Here is a 23,093-nt window from a genome sequence, read left to right as displayed (position 1 = left end):
ATACAGTTACAGAATTACAAAATGAATGGTATCAAGTCTCCAGAAAGATTTTTAAAGAAGTGACCCAACTATCAGTGTTCTTGACATGCCAGAGAAAGTTCCAGAGCAAGCATTTGATATGCTAACATGTTTAAAATTATTTTTTTGTAAGGTTTATCTTATTATTGACAATTTGAAGCCAATTAGCAATGAATAAAATGAGAAATAAAGTTCCATCTTGCTGGTAAAAGAAACTGATTACTTTTGTACATTCCTTTCTAGGAAGGATAATGCTTTTTGAGTTAAAAAGGGCAGTTAAGAGCATTCTGCAACAAACTGTGAACTGCAAGATGTCTTCTAAAAAATACTTTATCTTCAAAATAAGAGAAAAGTTTATATTAGTTCCTTATACATGTAAATCATGCTAATATATGCCTGGCAGGAAAAAAAAAGTATTATTTTTACATGTAATACAGGCTTATCATAAAGGTTTTCCACACTGTTTTCTAGGTCCCTATGAATACTCACCGAAATCAGCATCCCTTTGATCCCAGCACTTGTCAGCCATCTGTTTAATTGACACCTGTGCAACTGCAGCTCAGACACAACCCCATTTCTCAGATGCTTCTACAAAGACCTCAGCAAATGAGAAACTCAGAAAGGAAGCGCTGCTCAAAATATTTAAGCCAGATTTGATGCTTCAAATGAATGGAAAAGTTTGTGTTGGAAGGCACATCTGAAGGCCTGCAGAGACCAGCTTCAAAGCATGATCAGGTTACTCAGGGCCTTGCACAGGCAAGACTTTTAGAGCTACAGCCTTGGAGTTTCCACTTTCTCTCTGGGCAACCTGTTCCAGAGCATGACCCAGTTGGCATCCTACCTTATACCTTAAAACTTCTAATTTCCAATTATTTTCTTTTATTTCTACTATGCATTTTATAGTTTTCTAGCACTACTGGAAAAGAAAATGAAAAAGGTGCTGATAAAAGCTTTAATTAGACCATAGATAAGTGTGAAAAGCTTAAGTATAAAACACACATCAGAAAACCTATGTTTATTCATTTCATTTCCACATGTTATTGTATCAATGACCTGCACTGATCTTTACCATGCCTTTTTCTTGTTTCAAATGTCAGATATTACACTGCAAGGAATTTGGTTTATTTGGTTTGACATACACTGGAAAAAGACTCAGTAAACGGACAGCTGACTATTTGCAAAGACTAAAAAAGCCTTCCATCTTTATCTGATAGAAAGTTTCTCTGATAACCAAAGTTTAGGAGGGTAATACAAACAATTTCTCTGACAGTGATCTAGTAACACATACTAGTCTGCTATGGGATATTGCTCCCAATATTCTGCTCAACACACAACTTGAAATGTTCCTTCATTAACCACATGTCCAGATGCCAAACCAGTTTTTATATTCTGGGTTATCTTATAACTCTCTCAGTGAATGATCCTGCTCAATACATAAAACATAAGGATACTAAGGAGGTGGGAAAATGTTGTAAGTCCCTAAAAATGGGCAGTGCATAAAGCTGGAAGCTTTATGATGACACTAGCCAACTTGGGCAAAACAGCGGGTGTCTCATCCCCTTCAGAGGAGAGCACCTTGAAGAGGAAGCAAATATACATTTTTCCTGGTTGCTACAGAGAAGGGCAAGAAAATGGTCTCATCACCTGCCCTTAGGAGACTCTGGCATAAGGAGATTAGTAGCCCTTAAAATTAAAGGCACTCATTTAATGCATGGTGGTTCACTTTCTGAAAGTGAGAATATATCTAAAATTCTTATTTCTTTTGAATTGTCCAAAACTAATTGCTTTTTTCCAAATTTTGTTTAGAATTTTCTCCTTTTGCCTTCAGCTTAATTTTCTTTTTGAAACAGTGGTTTCTTTGGTGAACTACAATGTGTACAAGGTAAAGAAATTCCAGTCTTGATCAGAATAGCAAAGCCTCTGCCCTATAAGTAGTCCCAAATACTTCTGAACAAATAAAACAAAACAAATGCTGAATTTTCAGAGAGAGCATATACTCAGTCCTGTTTTCTGCTTCTTTCATCAATTCCAGATGATAATTTTAAAACCATCCAATGTTGATTTATATGATCTTTCAGGTCTCTTCCAACCCCCTCCAGTCGTAACCATTCTATGAGTCTGTGAAATACTTCAAGGTAGCAGTCTCCCCAGACAATAAATACCCTCTACAGTGGACATGTTTGTGCTATTTATCTGGTGCTTCTGTGGTTTTTGAGTTTTCCAGCACTAGCACTTCCCTGTTTAGCAGTGCCAGCCATGGCATCCCTGCACACACAGGGTGTTTTGCTGTGGGGTCAGAATGAGACAACATGACAACTCAAACCTGAAGGGATGCTCAGGTCATGGGTCTTCAGATATGGCATCATGGCCAATGAAACATGGTAATGTGCCTGATTTAAACAAACCCCAAACCTGCAATAACTCTGGAAACCTGGGTCTGCTTTTTTATAGCTCCTATTCTCCTTTTAATCTAAATTAAATTAGCTATTAATTTGTGATTCAGAAAATCACCTGAGCTCAAAATTCTTTGCTATTTTCAGAGCCATCTCTCACACTTAGCCTTCTAACTCTCTCACCTTCATGTCATACCATATGCTTTTTACAAGCTCACCTTGCTTTACTTATCTTCTAACTCCTTCTGTGCTATTGGTAATGCAAACTGACTGCCAAAGCCCACTTGAACATCCTCACTCTTTCCCCCTGTCTCTTCTTTAAGAGTTTAATATTCTTCTTATTTTATTTTACACTGATTTTTCAAGAGCCTTTAGCTCATTCTCTTGGCAGTAATGCTCACATTTGGCCAACAGTCAACAAACATTGACACAGAACTGCTTTCAAACCAGAAAGAGCTTACCAGGCTTAAGGAATGGCTCTGTGGTTGGATTTCCTGGCTTTCCAGCCAATTTCCATGACTAGGGTATCACAAACTGGTTGCTTCTGCTCCTGCTTACCCTTCTCCATATCTAAGATAAAAGAAGAGCACACATCACTTTCTCCTGATTACAGGAGGACTGTTGTTTCTCTGGGGGTTAAATACTTGGGTGCTTTGGATTTCTTTAGTCAGAAAATGGAAATTTCGCTCCTTTGAAGCTTGTGGATATAAGATTTCCTGACTATAAACCTGTCAGGTGCAGACTTACCCAGACAGGAGTGACTAAGAAGCTGTTCTTTATTCTCTTCTGCCTGCTGTATTAGTTAGCACAAATAAAAAGACAAGTGACCACACTCTAGGTCTGCAAGCTGAACTAATGTGTTTCACTGCCTCTAATCTCCCCAATTACTGCTGAATTTTCAATCAAGAGCCATGACTGATGTTATAACTCAAATACCATTTTATTTTCTTTAGTTCTTATATAACTGTGGTTATTTATTCTTTGGTACTTGAGAGTAATTTTTCAGTAAAATCAAAAGAGCAAACTGAACATATTGCCAGAAATCCAGTGCAGAAAATCATAGCGTTAATTTAATGAGAGCTCTGCTATTCATTTGGCAAATGAGACAGTGGAGTGGCACTGACATATGTAGAGCAGGGACCAGTCTGAGATGAAGTGGCAAAGAGCAGCTTAATGTAACTCACAGATAAAACTGTCACTGATCTTGCTCTCTGTCTGGGATTCCGAGAGAAAATGATGGGAAAGACATTCTGTGCCATTAATGATAACTGAATAAAATGTGCCAATGAGAGATAATAATACACCTACATGACACAGACCATTAAGCAGCCAGTTACAATAGTCTCAAATAACACAAACAAATGAAAATAATACTTATGGTCAAACCCTTGTCTTATTAAGCTGTTGAATACTTTTCAGAATAATTAATATGACCTGGAAGTTATAATTCAAAAATTTAAACTACTGCCCTGTCTGCTTTCCCCTAGTTAATAATTATTTAATCCAGAAATGTCAAGATGTGCAACAGTAATAAGCAGAACTCTGCTGAAGGAAAGGCTTTTGGCTGCAATTCCGTCTGCAGAAATAAACAGAGAGGACTTCTACCCCTATGAAAAGCCACTGCCAGCATGCTCTCCCAGGTATGTAAATATAATTTGCTTTGAGGTTAAAAGCAAAGGTGAATAAAATTGAAAAGCCTAAGAATGAGAAATATCTTTAGCATCCTATTTATCCTTTTTCCACTGCACTGGAGAGGTGATTATTTTTTGATTTTTGATTTCTCCTCTAAATAACAAGTGCACCACACTTGTCCTTTCTGCACACATGGGGCTGATGCAAGATCTGGCTGAAAGAATTTAGAGATGCCACTCCCATGGTTCTGGTCACCTTTCTTTTGCCTTTATGGGAACTTCAGGTTCAGTCATAGGAAGGGAAAAGACAAAGGGTCCTTGAAAATATCCTTGAAGGCGTGTGATGGCCACTGACATATACAAACCCAAATGAGAGCTGTGTGCACCGAAAGTATTGCATCTTGACATATTCAGTCTTTTCCAGGCTCTCAGATGGGAGTGTTGACAGGAGCACAGCAGCCCTGGGTGGGGACACAGGTCTCCTCCTGGGGCTGCCTCCCCTGCCTTGGCCCACACAAGGGAGGACGCTGCTTCTCACTCACCACGTGAAAGGTTATCAGCTCCTGCTGGTCTCCCTCCAGGGCTGGGAACACCAGCTCCGTCACCCTGGGTCACTTTCAGCAGCCAGAGAAATGAAGGCAATACACAGCTGACACCACCTGAGGGGAGCTGGGTCACAAATGTTCCTTTAGAAGGGAGATCTAACGTAATACTGTAACAAAACAAGGATAACCCTCTAATTAAATGAAATTATATTCTTTCAAGGCTTTTAAACATCATTGCAAATGTTTTTAATCTTGCCCCATATTATTTTTAGATTTCTTTTTGCCTCACTCTGTGCATACTGATTAATATCCAAAATTTTCTTGCAGCAGACACAATTTATAAACCAAAAGTATGGATAACTAAATGTCTGATTTAAATATTTCCTGCACTGCAATTTAGTGCCACAGTTTTCAAACACAGTTTAATTTCAACACTTCCTAGTATTTTTTGTTGTGAGTAATGATAAAATGTTTTTATTAGGAAAGCCTAGATCTTACTTCATGCCAAATCAGATCAGACACTGTAATGCAATGTTGTTTCTTTAAGTAAAGCGAAAAATTTATAAGCCTTTAAAAAAGCACTTTACTGGTTACCTTTTAATTAGGGGGGGAAAAAAAACACGTTTGAATCATATCTATATAAATTTCTGCCTTAAAATTTCCAAATAAGAAAAGTAGTTTTACTTTTCATTAAAGCAAGCTAAGTTGGTGAGTGTCTAGATTCTGGAATAAAGCAACCAGAGAACAAATCCTGTACATGTTCCCTAAAACGAGGAGACAAAATTCAGATATCTATTATTGTACAGATTCCTACAAAACATAACCTACTAGCTTCCCACTTTTCCCTTTTTCAAGATGATTGAAGGAATCTGTTAAGTGAGAGGCACTTTAAACAACTCTCTTCTTCCATGGTGATGTCATCTACCTGGTTTAGTTCAAGTGCATCTTTATCATTCTACTCAAATGCAGTTGCCTTGTTCTTTTCCCTTGACTTGCTGCTTTTTTTTGCTTTTGTCAGTCTGGTTGTAGATTCTGTCAGGCAAAGACCAGCTGTTAATATGCACAGCATCTCTCTGTAATCAGGACTTTTGAGAGGTTGTTACTAATGCTCTTGGGGAACTACCACAAATCATGAATAAACAGGAAGCTTACACCTTGGCCATTAGATCACATCCTTTTATTTTCCTCTCTTTCTGCATCACTTCATACACTAGTGACAAAATAAAACCTTGGGCATAACCCAAAGGGATGTTCAACCGTCTTTTCCTTTGATTCCAATGGGTATTTTTTTTCTTAATGTTGTGCTCAAATCACTGCATTCAGTGACAAAAAAATGAACTCTTCTTGCTTATCTACTTGTCCCCTTCAGGGACACATCTCATTAAAAGCCTTTTTGGTGCAGTGTACCCTTTCACAATTCCTCCAAGGAAATGTAAAAATGATCTGATACTGTAGTTTTTGCACTGTCTCAAAAATCAGTACCAGGATTCCTGATATTATTTAAAACAACCTGACACGGAAGTAAATCTTTTTATTGTGCCAAGTATTTTATGAATAATTAATTGGTCCATTAAACCTTTTCCTGCAATGGGAATAAATTAAAAAAAAGGACAAAACTACTTTGAAAGGTGAAACTTCAAGTGGTCCTGCCTGATAAGCCAAATTCCTAGAGCTGCCCTTGTGTTTACAGTAAAACCTCTCTGCTAGTTTTAGGTTTGAATGTTTATGGTATCACTGCAATGCATAGCTCAGCCAGGGGATTCAAACAGCAAGAGGAAGAAGATGGTAGACAATTTTTTGATGAAGCAATTTTGATGAAGCATAGCTGCAGTGTCTAAAGATATCTCTGCATAATGCTGTTAATGTCTTACTGAATTGATCTGTTCAATTTGTGCTATTTAATGAAGCAGAGCACCTGACACTTTATCATAAGCTTGTATTGGTTGAAAGTGTTTAGCTAGATGTCTGTATTGCTAATGGTACTTCCATGCCATATTTCACATTGCAGATTTGCAAAAATAATAGTGTGGATAAATAAATTCTTGGTATTTCAGACTTTGGAAAGCACACTTTGGGAGGCAAAAGACAGGCTAGTAAAGAAAAGGCCGAACAGTTTTATAATACAAAGAGTGTGAACAGCAAATAATTGTGCCATAATTAAAGAAAATAAAATATGTCATCATACTTCTAGGTGGAAAAAGCTGGAAAGCAATCAGATCTGGCTTTAATAGTTCCAGTGCTCTTGTGTAGTATAAATCTAGCAAAGTAGAAATAAAGGCTACAGTTTCAGAAAGAAAACATTCAGGTGTTCACATTGAGACATTGCTTCATTCTACTCATCAGTTTTTAAAATTTAGATAGACCTTTAACAGTCTTGCAAAAATGCATTTATAAGTCCAGTGTTCATTAGATTGTATTTGTCTTTAATAAGAGCCATAGATTATGATTATAACAAAAAATTAACTTTCCTTGTTCTTGGTGGCAATAAATAAAAACAACTGTAGGAATAGAACACTTTTTTTACAATTAATAACCTGCAGTTCTCATTGGACTGTTGACACAATTAGAATGATCTCTTAAAAGTTGTCAGAAACAACAAACTTGTTTGCCCAGCTGTATTCTGGGTCCTCTGGAGTTCTAAACAATTTAATTTGCAAATGAATCGAGGAGGCCAAGGCCAAAATCACATTTCACTAAACATAACACATTGTGAAACATATGTTCATCATGTGGGCTGGTTCTTTATCTCTTCTGTATAAAATATACCTTGTGACTTTCACTCAGGTTTAATTTGGACAAACTTTTAATCAGTATTAGAAAAACAGACATGGTCAAAAAATTCAAGATTAGCCTAGTATATGATCCCACTCAGACTGTAAAAAGTAATTCAGAAAAAAATATTGAGTAAAGCATATTTATCAAGGAGAAATTAAGCCTTACAAATAGCAGCGATGACTAAATGCTACAGAAATTCATGATTTAAATGATTTTTTTTTCACTAGTGAACCATACTGCCTTTCAAATATTTCTAAAAGTCTGGGAGTAGAGAAGTGCTGGATAGCAATGTGATCACAATAAGCTGTGCTTTGGTGCTAGTATTTCTGACACTGTTTTACTGGTTCCATCTGAACTGACTCAGTTTGCATCAAGGCCCATTAGTAGCTAAACAGCTCAAGAATGCTGCCTTAAGCCTTTAGCCTTCCATGAGCTCTGTTATGGGAAAGCATATAATGAACATCAATAATCCATCCCTGTATCACATAGCTCAGTCCATATTATATGGGGACCAACTATAGCACCAAAGAGTTACATATTACATATATTTATGTTATATTTATATTCTACCTTTACATATTACCTTACCCAGGTAAACATTCTGTTTCAGCTTTTCCAGCTGCTCTCAGAAATGACTGAGGACAATACTAACAGAAGAAAGAAACCCACTCATTCATGAAATCTCTGTGGTCCCCCACTTTCAGACCTGTAGAAACACATGTACACTGAGAGAAACGTCCTAGGACATGAAGAATTACTCTGAAAGAGTAAGCTGGCATTTTGCCACCCTCCAGAACAAAGCAGCACCACAGACTCAAGTGGAAAGGAAAGATAACCTTCCAATTCAAATCTCTGGCCAAAAATAGAGCCAGATAGGATTCAGAGATGAGCTTGTCCACAAACCTTCACTGTAATCCTATACCAATGAACTCAGGTCCAAATTTTGGCACTGTCCTGTTAAACTGTTTCCTCACCAATTATGTAACAAGTCTTTAGCCTCAAAAAGAGATTTCTATAGATAAAAATTCAGAAAAGACCAACTCTGTCTCCAACTTAAATAGGGGTAAAACCATGACCTAAATACAAGACTTGCCTATCTTGTCCATCCAGATGAGAGTAGGATAATCTATCATTTTATGGATGGGAGGTACTCAATACAATAGAAGTTCTAGTTTTTGTTGAGAGGCTGCATGTACTCTTATAATAGATAAAATGTTAAAGAGCTCAGGAGAAAAAAATGTTGCACTACAGAAGATACAAGATAAAAACCTACACCATTTCTAACCACCCTGCACAAAACAAAATGTTACCTTTTCTAACAACTCCACTGCCCAGCCCTAGTAGAGAATATGAAGAGTTAGGAACTAACAAATATTAATGATTGCATTATGTAGTTTGAACAAGAAATTATATTCATTAACAAAGACAGTAATATAACTTGTGAAATGTTAGGTCCAAATTAATTTCACCAAAGCCCTCACGGTTATAGCTTCCTGGAAAAATTTAGGCTCCCTTTTTTCTGCAGTTGGGAAAAGGAACTGAAAATCTTTGACATTCCCCCGTAATTTTCAAATTCAATAAAAATAAAAAAGTCTCCTTACTGGACAGGAGAGATATTTCATTAGTATGTATAGACATGTTTGCTTTTCTAAATAAGCCCCAAATACTGAGTATTCCTTTTAATTTACAAAGTTGAAAGTCAGGTACAGGGCACTTTCTCCCAAGCAGATGGTACAGCACCTGGAGAATCAATTCCCACTAGGTGGTAACAAACACATGCAAGTCACAAGAGTCAGTAAATCTCAAAATGTAAGGCAACCTGCTCCACTTTGTTCAGAAGCAAGACAGTAGTACACAATTCCCTGAAAAATGTCCAATGGCCTTTAATTTGAGGGGCCGTTTTGTTACAAATCTCTTTCTGATTTATAATTGCCACCCTGGTGGATAAAGGTCTGGGAGTGAGCCAACAGTGAGTGCTCTCAGCCCAGACTGCCAACAGCATCCTGGGCTGCTCCCAAACAGGGGAAGACAGCAGGTTGGAATGGGATTCTCCCCCTCTGCTCTGCTCTTGTGGGAGCCCACCTGGAGCACTGGATCCAGGTCTGGAGTCCTCAGGACAAGAAGGGTCTGGACCTGTTGGGGCAGGTCTAGAGGAGGCCACAAAGACAATGGCAGGGCTGAAGCACCGTCTGCTGTGAAGACAGGCTGAAAGAACTGGGGCTGCTCAGTTCTGAGCAGGCTGAACAGGCTGAAGAACTGGGGAAGGGAAGGCTCTGGGGACACTCACTGCAGTCTTCCAGAACAGAGCAGGTTTCCCAGAGAAGCTGTGGATGCCCCACCCCCAGAAGTGTTGAGGACTGGGTTGGATGGTGCCCTGTGCACACTGATCGAGGCACCACAGCCCATGATGGGGGGGCTTTAAGGTCCATTCCAGCCCACACCATCCTGTGACTCTTCCAAGCTCTCACCAAGATTATCACCTGCTCCCTCCACGCCTTACAGCACAACCCACTTTCTCATCTTTACTGACTTTCTCAAATGCCCTGAGGTTGTCCAACAGAATGCTCAGTTCCATGGCACCTGTTCTGGTTCTGTAATTCCAGTGATGCCATAGCCCTAACCGTGCCTTGTGCCTGTTTTCCTTTTAAACCCCACCTCATCTCTGGGCTGGGTCTCCTAATTTAAAGCTCTTAGTCCTCAATTTCTGTCTCTTGCTGCTGCTGAAAATTCACAGTAGATTCTTATTCCCTTAGCATATGAAAGTGAAGTGTTCCCCAAGTAATAATCCTGTACATATATTGCTCCAAGCCGGTGAAGCAAGTGCTTGTTGTTTTCCAAAGGACAGCAACAAAAACATACAGCCTGGCTCAGCATTTTGTGGTTTTTTTCTGCACATGGAATGTGCCCAGAATTATTCTGGTTTTCTGAGTTCCATGTCAGCAGCTTTCTTTACAGTGCAAACTTGAAAATTCACTGTGTTTAAGGAATTTTATTTCAGGAAGTCTGCTATTTTTGGTGTCTGCACAATTTACCCACAGATAAAATAAAGTATTATTATTGTCATGTTAAAATACACTTTAGATACTGCAGAAATCAACATGTAACATGAAATTATATGGTCAGCCAGGCTGATCACAACCAGACTGGAATGATTTTCAGTAGGAACATTCTCTCACTTCTCAAGCTGGTTTTTTGGGGGTTTTTTTGTTGAGGAATTTTAAAATCTGTGGTCTGAAGTGAGAAAAGGACAGGAAAAAGTTATTTTCCTCAACTAGAAAGGGCATCATGCTTAAAACACTAATTCCTGACATGTTCAGTTCCCAAGATGCCCATCTTGAGGAACTGAAGCACTTGCACAGAATGATACACTGTAAGAGTGGCATTACCCAGCCCAAGTTAAACAGAGAAGTAACCCTATTTCTTCCTTTAAGTACCAAACAAGGGAAAACCACCACTTAATCTTTGGCATTTGCTATTTACCTTGTAAATCATGGCTCAGCAGAGACACTTGCTACTTCTCCCCTGTAAATATAACTTGGTTGGAATAGAATGGGCTCATGCTTGTCTTCCCTTTATAAAACTGGTATAAAAGAACTAAAAAATATTGAATTTTTTATAAATATATAAAGATCCTGAAGGACATTAACTAAATAAAATGCAGTATAAAAGACACAATAATTTCAAGCATCCTCCCTTTGAAGTAATTGATAAAGTCTTTGCCTTTACATTTCTCATGGAGTAGATTTCAGAACTAAAACAAGTTTTTGCAAACTAATTCAATTGCTCTACCTCTTGTATGAAAGAAATATTCAGTATACTCCTGCCCCTATCTAAGCACTGTGTAGCTATTTCTTAGCCATTTTGTATGCACCTGTACTCACCAAACCAACATGTATCTTACACTTGACACTTACTGCCATTCCTAAACCACAATCCCGTGCTGTTGCCAAGGGCAGCCAAAGGTCTGTATTCTCATGAACAGCTTCTGCACATTTTTACAGGTACCAGTACCCTTTTCCTCCCACTAGAAATAATTGTAAAAAAAAAAAAAGCATTCAACAAGTGTTAGAAGAGAACTACACAGGAAACAGCAGACATAGTTACATTCATGCATATTTTCAAATAGCTCAGTTAAAATGCATTAAATGGAGTTTAAAATATTCCCAGTTGTTTCTGTGAAGGTGTGACAATGTTTATTGTTTCAAAACCTGGGTTCAACTGTTTTCTGCTGTTGTTTTTTTTTAAGAAGGCACTAGATTTTCAACAGAAGTGTGTATGCCAAAACATTACAGCCAAAACCCCAGAAGATATCATGTTAGAAATGCTGCCACAGCACAGAAACATAATTTCATTGATCATTTTCATATTCTCCTAGTGGAAGAACCTAGTGCTTTTAAAGGATGCAGCTGAGGAGGCAACCTAACTCAGAGATGAAGCTACTGAGCTGCCATGATTGAGAAATAGGAAAAAGAAAGCAAAATGTATTCTTTTTCAGAAACATCTTTGAGCAATTCATTTTTATATGGCAAACTATCCAAAATCACAAAGAACTTATTCTAGGTTTATATTAGGACAAAGATTTTTAGTTGTGTTCAGAGCATGTTTGCTATTATTCTCTAAAAAACTGCAGTTAGTGCTGAGGATAAATTATACCTTAACAATTACTAACATGTTTAATAAAAAACTGTCAGGAGCCATAAATTAAGTAGTTAAGCTTTCAGTCAGCTGCACTTCATGTAACTCTAAATAAGTTTTTAGATTAAACTGGAAATCATCTCCTGAATGTGTTTCTTACCCGTGCCATGCAGAGAGGTCTGGGCTGGCAATGCTGGCAGGTTTCAGTACAGAGAGCACCAGTGACACTTCAGAATGAGCTCTCTTGAGCTACACTCAGAACCCAGCAAGGAGGATCAGTCCAGGCAGGGTCTGGCAACCCAGCTATAAAAACTGGTGCTGCTAGGACCAAACTATGCCTAAACTGCATTTGCAGTTTTATTACAACAATAAAATCGTTATTAGCTTTATTTCCCCTGATTTAAACCATTGGTCTGTGTTAGGACTCTGGAAGGGATCATTGCAGTTCATCTGAAGAGAGGAGAGCCTTTCCACTTGCAACACCATGGCAATCCTCAAATACCCAAGACAGCACTGTAAAAAACTCAACACAAAGAATCTGCATGTCTTTGAGTCTCTCTTTTAAAATTTAACATTAGAGAAAATTTCTTTTAAAAAGTTTTGACCTTTGAGCATAAAACATTCAGGGCAGTCTAGATAAGCATTCTAGAAGATATTACAATGCCAGCTTTTACCAAAATATTATTGTCACTCTTTCTCCCTTTGGTACAGTTTGATGCATCTCTTAATTCCCTGACATGCAGAGAGAGTGCAGTTCCTTACATGGATGAATCAGTTCCATCAGAAGATACAAAGATATTATTACAGCATTTATCATTAACTCAGTTATTAAGCAGTCGTTAGGGAGACAATGGCCTTAACAGAATTAGCTCATTTTCACAAACCCCAGCACATAAAGCAGATTTCAACTTTTCTTAAGATCTGAAAAAATAAAAGTTGATTCAGATACAGGATTATTTTCTACTGGATCTGACCATTAGGGGCTGTAACTAACATTTAGATGCTTGTTCTCATAAAAAATGCTTTAGTATTAAGAGATGTGTCTTTAAAAATTACTATTCTTATCGATTTACTTTTGAAGATTTTCAAGAAGTTTCACTAGCTGCCTAAAGGATTAATAATTTTATTACCATCTCTAATTTGTTTGGTGTTTTTTTATGATATCTTTCTTGAGATAGGACTTCATAGATCTTGGGGACCAAGTAAGATTTGAGCTTTTCTAACTACGCTCTGAAGTATTTTAAGTTTTTTCCACCATTAAAATTTACACCACCTTTCCATTTAAATTCTAAATGGAAAATGGTTACAAAAACATAAAAAATTAATGAAAATGAATCAGTTGTCTTTGCAATTATTTGAGAACATCCCAAATCATAAAGTTACATTAATTATTGTAATGTAATCAATTTGCATGCAATTTAATGTAATTAAATTAATGTAATTAAAAATGTTAGCACTTAAGAGTGACAAATCACAAATTTACTTATAAGTGCAATAATTGCTCTCACTTATAAAACAAGCAGCAGTTCATTTGAAGGTGCTGGCAATTGTAAAGACACTGAAAGCAGAAATTCAACCTTGGATTCTCGCTTCTTACACATGAGGATAACACTTGAGGACTCAATTTCCCTCAGCTCTCTGCTGTTTCCAAGCAGATTATCATTCAGCAAAAATGCTGAACTACTTTACGGTCACACATTTTACCAAGAGAAATCTCAGTAAAAGAACCATATATTTTATTTGGAAAGGGTAAGAACCAAGGTCATCTTGATCACAGATGGCAGAAGTTAAGAACTGCAAGTACTTGACTAGCACATCAACTACCAGTGTGCATCTTTTTAAAGTACAACCAGATCATGATATAGCCCGTATAACCTTTGAATCTGAAGTTAAAACCTCACTTTGAAATAATGGGAAAACAATCTCCTCTCATTTCTCCATCCTCTGTTACTGCAAAAGTATATTCATGGACATAATCAAGCAACTGATATTGCACTTGTGCTTGGTGTTTAACTGTGACAAATGAGAATAATTTTCCCACTGGGGCAAGAGTTATGGAATTTGTAAGTCCTTTTTTTATAGTTGCATAACTGGATGACAGAGCAGTGTCTGGGTGCATACTCAGTTCCCTGGGTGGTCCAGAACCTCCCCAATAGTCACCTACACAGGTGGGAACAGACCAGCAAGAGTGAGCTCCAGGATAAATAACTGCTGCAGGGGACTCTGCAGGAGGGACCTCTGATATGTGCTGATTATGGGACCTTATGCAAAAAAATCAACAAATTAGTGGTTCCTTTAAACAAATTGCCCATGAGTGTCTAACATGATCCAGAAGGGCAAACTGAATAATTCCCATGTTTGTGTGCCTGCAGCAAAGGAAAAGAGAATAAAGCCTCTTCATTGAGGTGATATGAAAAGCTTTCAGTGTCCCTCAAAATACCTTGGCAGTTCCTTCAGTATTGTTGTTTGCCAGGAAACACAATATGGGTCTGAACAAGGGCTATGAAAGGTTTGCATGTTAAAAAATATTTAGTAATGTTTCCTAAGGAACATGAATGTACTTCGTATTTTTCTACCAAAAAAGTACTTTGAGTAATTATTCTCTTTATATAAGTCTAGAATATATTAAATTAATATATTATTTGAGATGCTACCATTTGATATAATAATGAAATACAGGGGAAAAAAAAAGTATTTCTAGAACTTTAATTTTTTGTTTAAAAAAACCCCAAAGTAAAACAAAAAAAATACTCATCTTTTTCTGTCTTCATTTAACAGATAGATGTCAGCCTTCTGACAACCTGCTAACCTTCATTGCACTGCATCTAAAAAAGATTGAGTGTAAACAAGGGTTAACAAAAAATATCCACAAAAGGGAACACAAACATTAGTACACTCACTAGAAGTAACAAAGAGAAGATGGGACTGAATAAACTGAAAAATTAATATCTTACTAGACTCCTTTTTATATCTATTCTATTTAAAAACAATATAAAGAAATTTTAAGATAAAACTTATAAAGCAGAATGACATAATTTAGGTTTCAGGGATATGACTAGACTGATTTTTAAAAATCCACCAATCTGCTAAAAATGAAAAATGTACTTAATTAGCACTTTAAAATCCTCTGTTTCTACAGATCCTTATAGTCCTTTATGAAACAAAAATGTTATTTTTATGTAATGGTAAGAGACAACATTCTTGGAAGCCAATTTTCAAAAGCTGCAATATGATACTACTATAAGAGTAGATTTACTGTGCTGAATACTTGGAGAGAAAAGCAATACCTTGGTTTCAGGTTTAGTGAACCTCTTGCTCTGGTAGCTCTTATTTGCAATTCCCACATGAATCAAAACAATCATATTTCCAAAAGACTAATTGGAACACACATCCTGAAAATTGACTTATTGTCCTCTGCATCTTCTACTCCTTTGATAAAACTCTGGAAAACACTTTTACAAATTGCTAATTTCTATTTAAAGCCACCTTTAGAACTGTCACACTGAATTTAAATTTTCTGGGCATGCTGCTGCAGCTGTAGCATACCAAATGTCAGTGCTACCAGCAATGCAAGATTAAGTTCCTTCAGGATTATTTCAGCCAGAAATCACCACGACTTTCTGTATCCATCATATTTTCCAAAACAATTTTCTTATCTTTCTCAGTCCAAACTGGACTCCTGAATACTAACATACATTTTCAAAACCAATATTTTTAGTTCTAACTATTCCACAAGATCAGGCTCAGATTATTATTTTAACGAAACATTCATCTTCCTCCACAACTGCATTTTTATCAAACTGTCTGAATACTTGACATCAGATACATGTATCCTCTATAGTACAAAAGCACTGTCTTTTGGCCCCTGATTTCAGGCAGGGACAGAGAGGTTAAGCATTAGGTGTAATAAAAATGCCTAAAAAAGAAAGAATTAAATAAATATATGTAAACAAAATCTGGAGCTTTGAACATGGTGCTGAGGCTCTCAGCAGAGAGCAATGTAAGAATATGGCAGAATTCACTTTTGATTGTCCTGCAGATGGTGAGCTGCCTAAACACTGTATTTTCTTCAACAACCAGCAGATAATGACAGAGTGATGCCAAGAGCCCTGCCCCTGAAGAGGAAGCATCTCTTAGTTCTTCATGTCCACATTTCCTCTAACAGAAGGTGCCTACTTGCTTCTCTTTTAAAACAAGGAAGTTCCATCTGCCTTTTGTTTGTCTCTTTCCAGGTGACAGCACTAAATCTAATGGAATATCCATGCAGGAAATAGGAGCATGAGGACTCATTTCCTCTGTTTTTCTAGGACAATACAGTAGCAAATATCTTCCTGTCATCTAGCATAGCTTGGGTGAGGGAGATTCAGTTTTTTCTGCTGAAGTGAAAAAACAGATGACAAATAAATCCAAAACTGTTTTCATATCCTGAAATGCATTCATTCTCATACGCAGGGTTGGTTTGTTCTTGTACTTTTGCCTGGGCAATTATAGAAAAGTGGGAGAAGGACAAAATAGATTAATGCTTCTTTCCAAAGAGCCTCTGCCACAGCAAGCATTAACAAATACCTACTGAGAATCTCCTGCTTTTGCCAAAAAATATACTGAATCTTCTCTGAAGCTGAGTGGTCCTAAAGGAACACATTCACACAGAGTATGTTATATTTAGTGTCTTAATTCTGGATCTTAGGTAAGAGTGGTTGAAGGGAGTACCTGGGTTCTCACTCTTAGGCTGCCAGACAGGACAGCTTGTTTCATTTTCAGTGTGTCCTTGCTGATGCCAATAGTTCTCTCATAGTCAGTATAATATGACTGGTGAGGTCTTGCTCATATGATTTCTGCCATTGCCAGTAAAGGTCGTAGGTTTGCACTGTACTGGAGAGCAGAGCCCCAGGAGCTCTGTGGGCTTGTGTTGGGCAGAGCTGGCTGGGACCTGACCCCTCTCTGGGGGCCCTGTCCCCTCCCTGGGGGTTCTGTTCCCTCCCTGGGGGCTCTGTCCCCTCCCTGGGGGCCCTGTGCCCTCCCTGGGGGCTCTGTCCCCTCCCTGGGGGCCCTGTCCCCTCCCTGGGAGCCCTGTCCCCTCCCTGGGGGCCCTGTGCCCTCCCTGGGGCCCTGTCCCCTCCCTGGGGGCTCTGTGCCCATGGTCTCCCTGGCTGTAGCTGTGGCTCTGAGAGCCAGAGCTGGGAGGCAGCTGTGGGGTGCTGAGTGACATCCCACAGCCCCCTGTCAGATCAGCCTGGGGTCCTTTGGGAAGGCAGATAAAGATAAAAATATGGAAAAACACATAGCTATGACTGAAGGAGATCCCCACCCGTCCTGAGATACATTATGCATTTTTAACAGACTAGTACTTCTGAAGATGTACATTTTTGTATTGGGAAACCAGGAAAAGAGAGTTATGAAATTTTTGTTTTGATTTTCCCATGTCTCCTGGGAACACACAGGAGGAAAAGAGGTGAGTTTCACTTTAAATGTCAGACGTGTTCAGATCCTATTTTCTTTTCAAAATACATTGTACGAATTACAAAAAGTGAGGGGAAGATCTACAAAATGCCTTTGCATCCATCAATTTGGTTTCCATTGGAAATTTACTGGAGAGGAAAACTTAAATTCCCTATTGCTCATGGCATTATTGTTGAAATGGGCCATCCCTCTTCCTAACAGCTAGAGCAACTTCAAACTTCTAAGCAGGTCTTTTAAAAGTTTCTGTATAAGCACAATAGTGGCTTGAAGGAGATGCTGTTCAAATTGAGAAAAGATTGGCCAGAACTGGTGTTGGCCTGATGTTGCCTGGGCTTTGGGGCAGGAGCTCAGCCTTTCAATGCAGACCTGCTGTCTTCTCATCACTGCATCAGGTGCTAAGATATATCTGACACAGCAAATTCTGTGTCTCTAGAGGAATGCTAGGTTAAGTAAGAATTAGGGTATGTCTTGTATCCTAATGATAGGTTAAAATGATACAAAAGTCTTCTTTTTCATAAGATATGACAATTGTATTTATCACATACTCTGAACACAATAGCATTTCTGTCATTTTGATAACAAGGTGCCTTATTACCACTGAGTGTTGAAAAACTCTGTAGAACTGAGAAAATTGTAGAAAAGCTTTACACAAGGAATTTTCATCCAAATAAAACTGTCTTACTAAGCTTTTGAAAGCTGCACTGTTATGACTCCACAAAGACAGTTAATTGTGAGATGTTCTTAACCATAAAATATGCCAACTGAATTTTACAAATGTGACAGAATTATTCTATATTCCTGCAGCTTCTCCTGACACTTTAATGATTTGCCAGATTTTAATCTGAGAATACAAGCACCTCTGGAGAGATAGGATGGAGGAGAAAAGTTTCTATATTTTAATCCAGAGTCTATATTTTATTTAATCTATATTTTAATCCTGGGCAATGGCCCAGACAGCCTCCAGGCCCCTCCTGAAGGAGCTGCCCTTGCAGCCAGGGGAAGAAGTGCTGTAGCTGTCTCTTCATGCATGAGAACTGCTTATGTAGTTGGCAACAATCAACTGTGCAGCTAAATCAAGTATTTAGGATATGGAATTAAGTTGTCGCTCTAATGACTTACGTGCAATGTTATCTTTAATTTAATACATCTTAAATTCCTTGTGAACTTAAAATACAGTCTACTTCCAAATTACTCAAAAGCCTGTTCTGTTAATTAAGAGCTACAGACCAATATAATGTGCTAACTTAGGGTTGGACAATTAGCTTTACATTATTATACAAATGGAGGTGTGTTAAATGAGCGAGAAGAGCACAGTATTTTGTGGTACATTGACACCCCAATCTATTTTCAGTGATCCCGCTGTAATATTGTGTTCAGTGAATTTACTGTAGATTTACGCTGGTATTAATTAAGACCAGAATTTGGACTTTGAGTTTTAATCTACCTTGGTTTGTGTGCATGTCTCATTATAACTGAGCATAAACTGTCACTAAATTATTTCTATTATACAGGACTAGTTAAAATGCTTGCAGTTTAGGTACAGATTTTTCCTGTGCTGCATTCTTCTGAAAGTATTAAATAACGATTGAATATTTTATTCTTGCTCACACTTGGAAAAAACTGTCAAAAAAAAGAGAAGGAACATTTAGAGGGGGATAATTTCTCACTGCAAGGTACTTGGTTTCATTTCCCTGAGCTCAATCCTATCCCTATTAACAGAAACTGAGCATCCTTGAAAGTAGAAATAATGGCATCTTTTCAATGTTTAAAAATATTACACAAATATTTCACTCTAATTTTTTCCCATTGAAAATAAAAATCAAATTGTGTCATGACTTTTAAGTGAATTGAAACTTAGAAAACAAAATCAGATTTAGTACTATACACTTATTTGGCATGCTAGTTTGAACTTGTCAAATGCAAGATCAAGCTTTTAAAATCACATTTCATTAGTGTAATTTTATAAGCTTTCAAATACTGCTAAGAAAAAGGTTTTTCTGTTCAGAATAAGTTTAAATAGTTTCCAGCCATGGGTTGGGATGTTTATGGAAGTAGCTCATCTTCTGAAGAAGCAAAGGCAAGGCATATTTCATTTCACAACGTTGCAAGTCTCTGGCAAGTACTCCTGACCTAAAATATGGTGGCTTAGATAAAAATAAAGACAGTAAGCAACACTTCTATCCATTTGCAACCTTTAGGAAAGTAGTTGTCATGACTTCCCAGGCAGATTTTTAGGAGGTTTCATGTCTCAGAAATCAGGATCCTGGTCCTGCCCAAGGCTGCAAAGTGATGGTCTGGGAGGCTGCTCTCAGGCACACAGGGGCTGCACTGCAGCTTGGTTTCCTGAGCAACATCACAGGTCACACATTTTCACTTGGCCTCCAACTGTCCACAACGTAGATTAAATTTCCTTAGAAAAGAGAAAAAAGAAAGGAAGAATTAACAAGGTTTAACTTGTCAGTATTGGCCACATGGGCAAACTAGCAGGTGATGAAAACTGTAAGATCCAGCATCTTCAGGGTCTGTCCTACCTTGAGGTGTTGGTAGTTCCAAAGGCCACTCTCTGCTGCCTCTTCCCACAGCACTGGCTCAGCATGGAGCCCCTGGGCTGGCAGGACCCTGCCACACACTGCCAGAGGCTGGAGCTTCTTTTCAGCAGGGGAGCTGGGGAGGGAATTGTTTGTGCTCAGCAAAGGCTAAGCCTGCAACCCATGAGATATTTTTGATCCCTACTCTTGGTTCTCTTTAACACTTTATCAAACTATTCGGTATCAGGAAACACTGAGCTCCTTAAAAAGCATTCAAAACAGTACATGATCATCGCTTGCAGTGCGGTACTGCTGAACGGAGCAGAGTTCAATCTGTGCCCAGCACTTTATTCAAGCAATATTGCTGAAACTGGAAGAAAAGGATTTAATTTCTTTCTTTAGATAAAGGAAAGAGTGTTAACACACAATATAGATACAGTCAGAAACATCAACAAGAATTTGTACTAGTACATTTCCCTTTAAGCTGAGTTTAGAAAAAAGGCTGAAACAAAACTTGCTCAGTTAAAAACCTAGAAATTCTCTTTTCTGTCAGGATATCAAGAGAGATAAATACATATTATTTCTAAAAGCTTGAAGCACACAAAAGTGCCTTGATTACAATGATGACTTTCCCTGTGATGTGGAAGGCAAAGGTAATGCAAAGGTCACACCTGCACAGGTACAGTTGTGACTTCACATCACCCTGGCCCCTTCACAGCACACATGGACTGAGGCTGATTCACAAGGAGCAATTTCTAGCAGTGCCTGCACTTCTCACACAGTGCAAAGCAGAATTCAGTCTTGGCTTAGAAGCTCTGTCAACAGTCTGTACCACTGCGAGCTGCCATGTGGCCTTTAGACAACTTCACCATCCAAGGACTTAAACATCCTCAGCATGAGTTGGATGCACATGCAGCAAGTGTTTGTTCACACTAAGAGATATTATTATAGATATCATGTTAATTATATACTATTAGATTATATTGAGATAGTATTATACTTGTTAATCATTCCCTCAGAATCTGTGGAGATGTAAATGTGAAATAACATAGCTTATTTTGGACCATTTATTACGCTTTAGGATGCTGTTTCAAAGCCACAGATCAGTAATTTGAAAAATAACCAATCAACCAACTAAAAAACAATTCTACAGGACAAATATGACTTCTAGAAACCAGGGCTCAGTTGCCATAGGTAATCAGGCCTACCCTAAATGAGCAATATTAAGTGCTGAATAACCTGAAAAGGTGAATTTTTGAAATACTGCTTCTAAATAAATAACATCCAACTTTCAAAAACAGATGAAAAAACCAAAATCAAAATCCAAACACAGCTTTTTTTTTTTCCACTTTACCAATCAGAAAGACCAATCTCACCTAAATTTGATGCAGTTGTCTTTAATAACAAAGAACATATGAGATTATTTTTCTTTAAACAAAGAAAAACTCAAACCAGCAAGATTTTTCTTAATACTGTGTCTCTTAAAGTCAGCAATAAGCCTCAAACAACCTCCTTCTTTTCCATCTTGCTTTGAAACCTGGCACTGATGCTGTTAATTCCCCATTACTCTATCTGTCTCTCAGAACTCCCTGCTGTTTTCTCTCATAAACACATACATATTTAATCAGCACCTAAATCACATGTTTATTTTATCAGTCTCCAGACCATGCAGTTCAGCCTCAGTTCAACTCTCACATTTTGTGTTCTGGACAGGATTCATGAGAGTTTTCAGCAATCTTTTACAGAAGTGGATGGGTGTCCCTGTGCACACACAGCTCATGACAGCGATCACCACATCCCCCTTCTCTGCTGATGGTACCCTGGCCATTCCATTCCCACACCTTCCCAGCCAGTGGTGCCGAGGTTTGCAGTGACACAGGCAGTTCAAGGAGTCACTTTTTCCAGCTGCCATCCCTACCATGGGATGCTATTTCTTCATTCATGGTCTGCTCTCAGTATGACTCCACAACTGACAGGATATCACAAGGACATGAGCCAGCAGTCAGAGATCGGGGAAGGGACAGAAAGGAAAATCAGCAGTGGGAGATCCTCAGTTTGACACTGCTGCCAAAGGTTCCCAGCTCCAGCCTGGAGCATGAGCAGCATAAGCAGCATGAACAGCATGCAGCATACTTTGACTAAAGGAAAAAGTTATTGCACTTCCCACCACAGAGATACAAAAAGCCAACTTGATAGCAGCTCACTCAAACAGCTTTAGGTAATTTTGATGTTTTAAGCTATACCGGGTAGCAAAAGGTGTGCTAAGGTCAAGCCCACAGAACAGCAGTTTCCTGCCTCACATCCCTGATACTCTCTCCTCACCACTAAGGACTCCCCATGCTAAGAAGCTCTTAAAGCAATGAACCAGTTTCTCCTCACAAATCAGTAGAAAAGGCTACATAGCAGAATATGGATCTATAAGTCCAAATGCACACCTAGATCAAAACCAAGAGGACACTTACCTCACAAGTTTTAATTTAATGTCTTAACTCTTAGGGGTGAAGCACTATCAAGGTGATTTCAGCTAGACTACACAATCCTTCTTTTAAATCAAGGTTGTTTTTCATATTAACTGAAGTAATAAAAACCATAAAGAAAACCAAACTCTGTAACAAATTGGTAATGGACTTCAAACTTACAAAGAGTTTAAAATAACTAGAGGTTACTCTTTCTTCCTGTTCAAATGACTTCACTAGCAGGCGAAAAGGAAAATTAAATCTATGCAAATGTCTCCAGCTTTCAAAAACAACATCAAAAATATATTGTTCCCTCTTCTGTTTGTGTGTATGAGGGATATGTACTGACTTCATGGAATTACTCCAGCAAGCTGTGAATGATGATGCATGAAATGAAAAAATCTCAGTCCAGTGCACAGGAAGAATACAGAGAACAGCAGGCTGTCAACAATATACTTTTTAGAGGAGAATGGATATATACCACATCCTCCTTGGATGCAACTGCTGAATTCATTCAACTCATTGTATTGTATGATGAGGGGGGCACTTCCAGGTTCCATTGGACACATTCCAGTTCTGCAAGACAGCACTGAATAATTAATTAAAAATTCATTTTTTATCTAATTGAGCAATATTTTCTGTCTCAATTGCA

This window comes from Parus major, chromosome 8 (genome assembly GCF_001522545.3).
Source record: "Parus major isolate Abel chromosome 8, Parus_major1.1, whole genome shotgun sequence".
Classification (NCBI taxonomy): Eukaryota; Metazoa; Chordata; class Aves; order Passeriformes; family Paridae; genus Parus; species Parus major.
Note: the sequence above shows the minus strand (reverse complement) of the source record.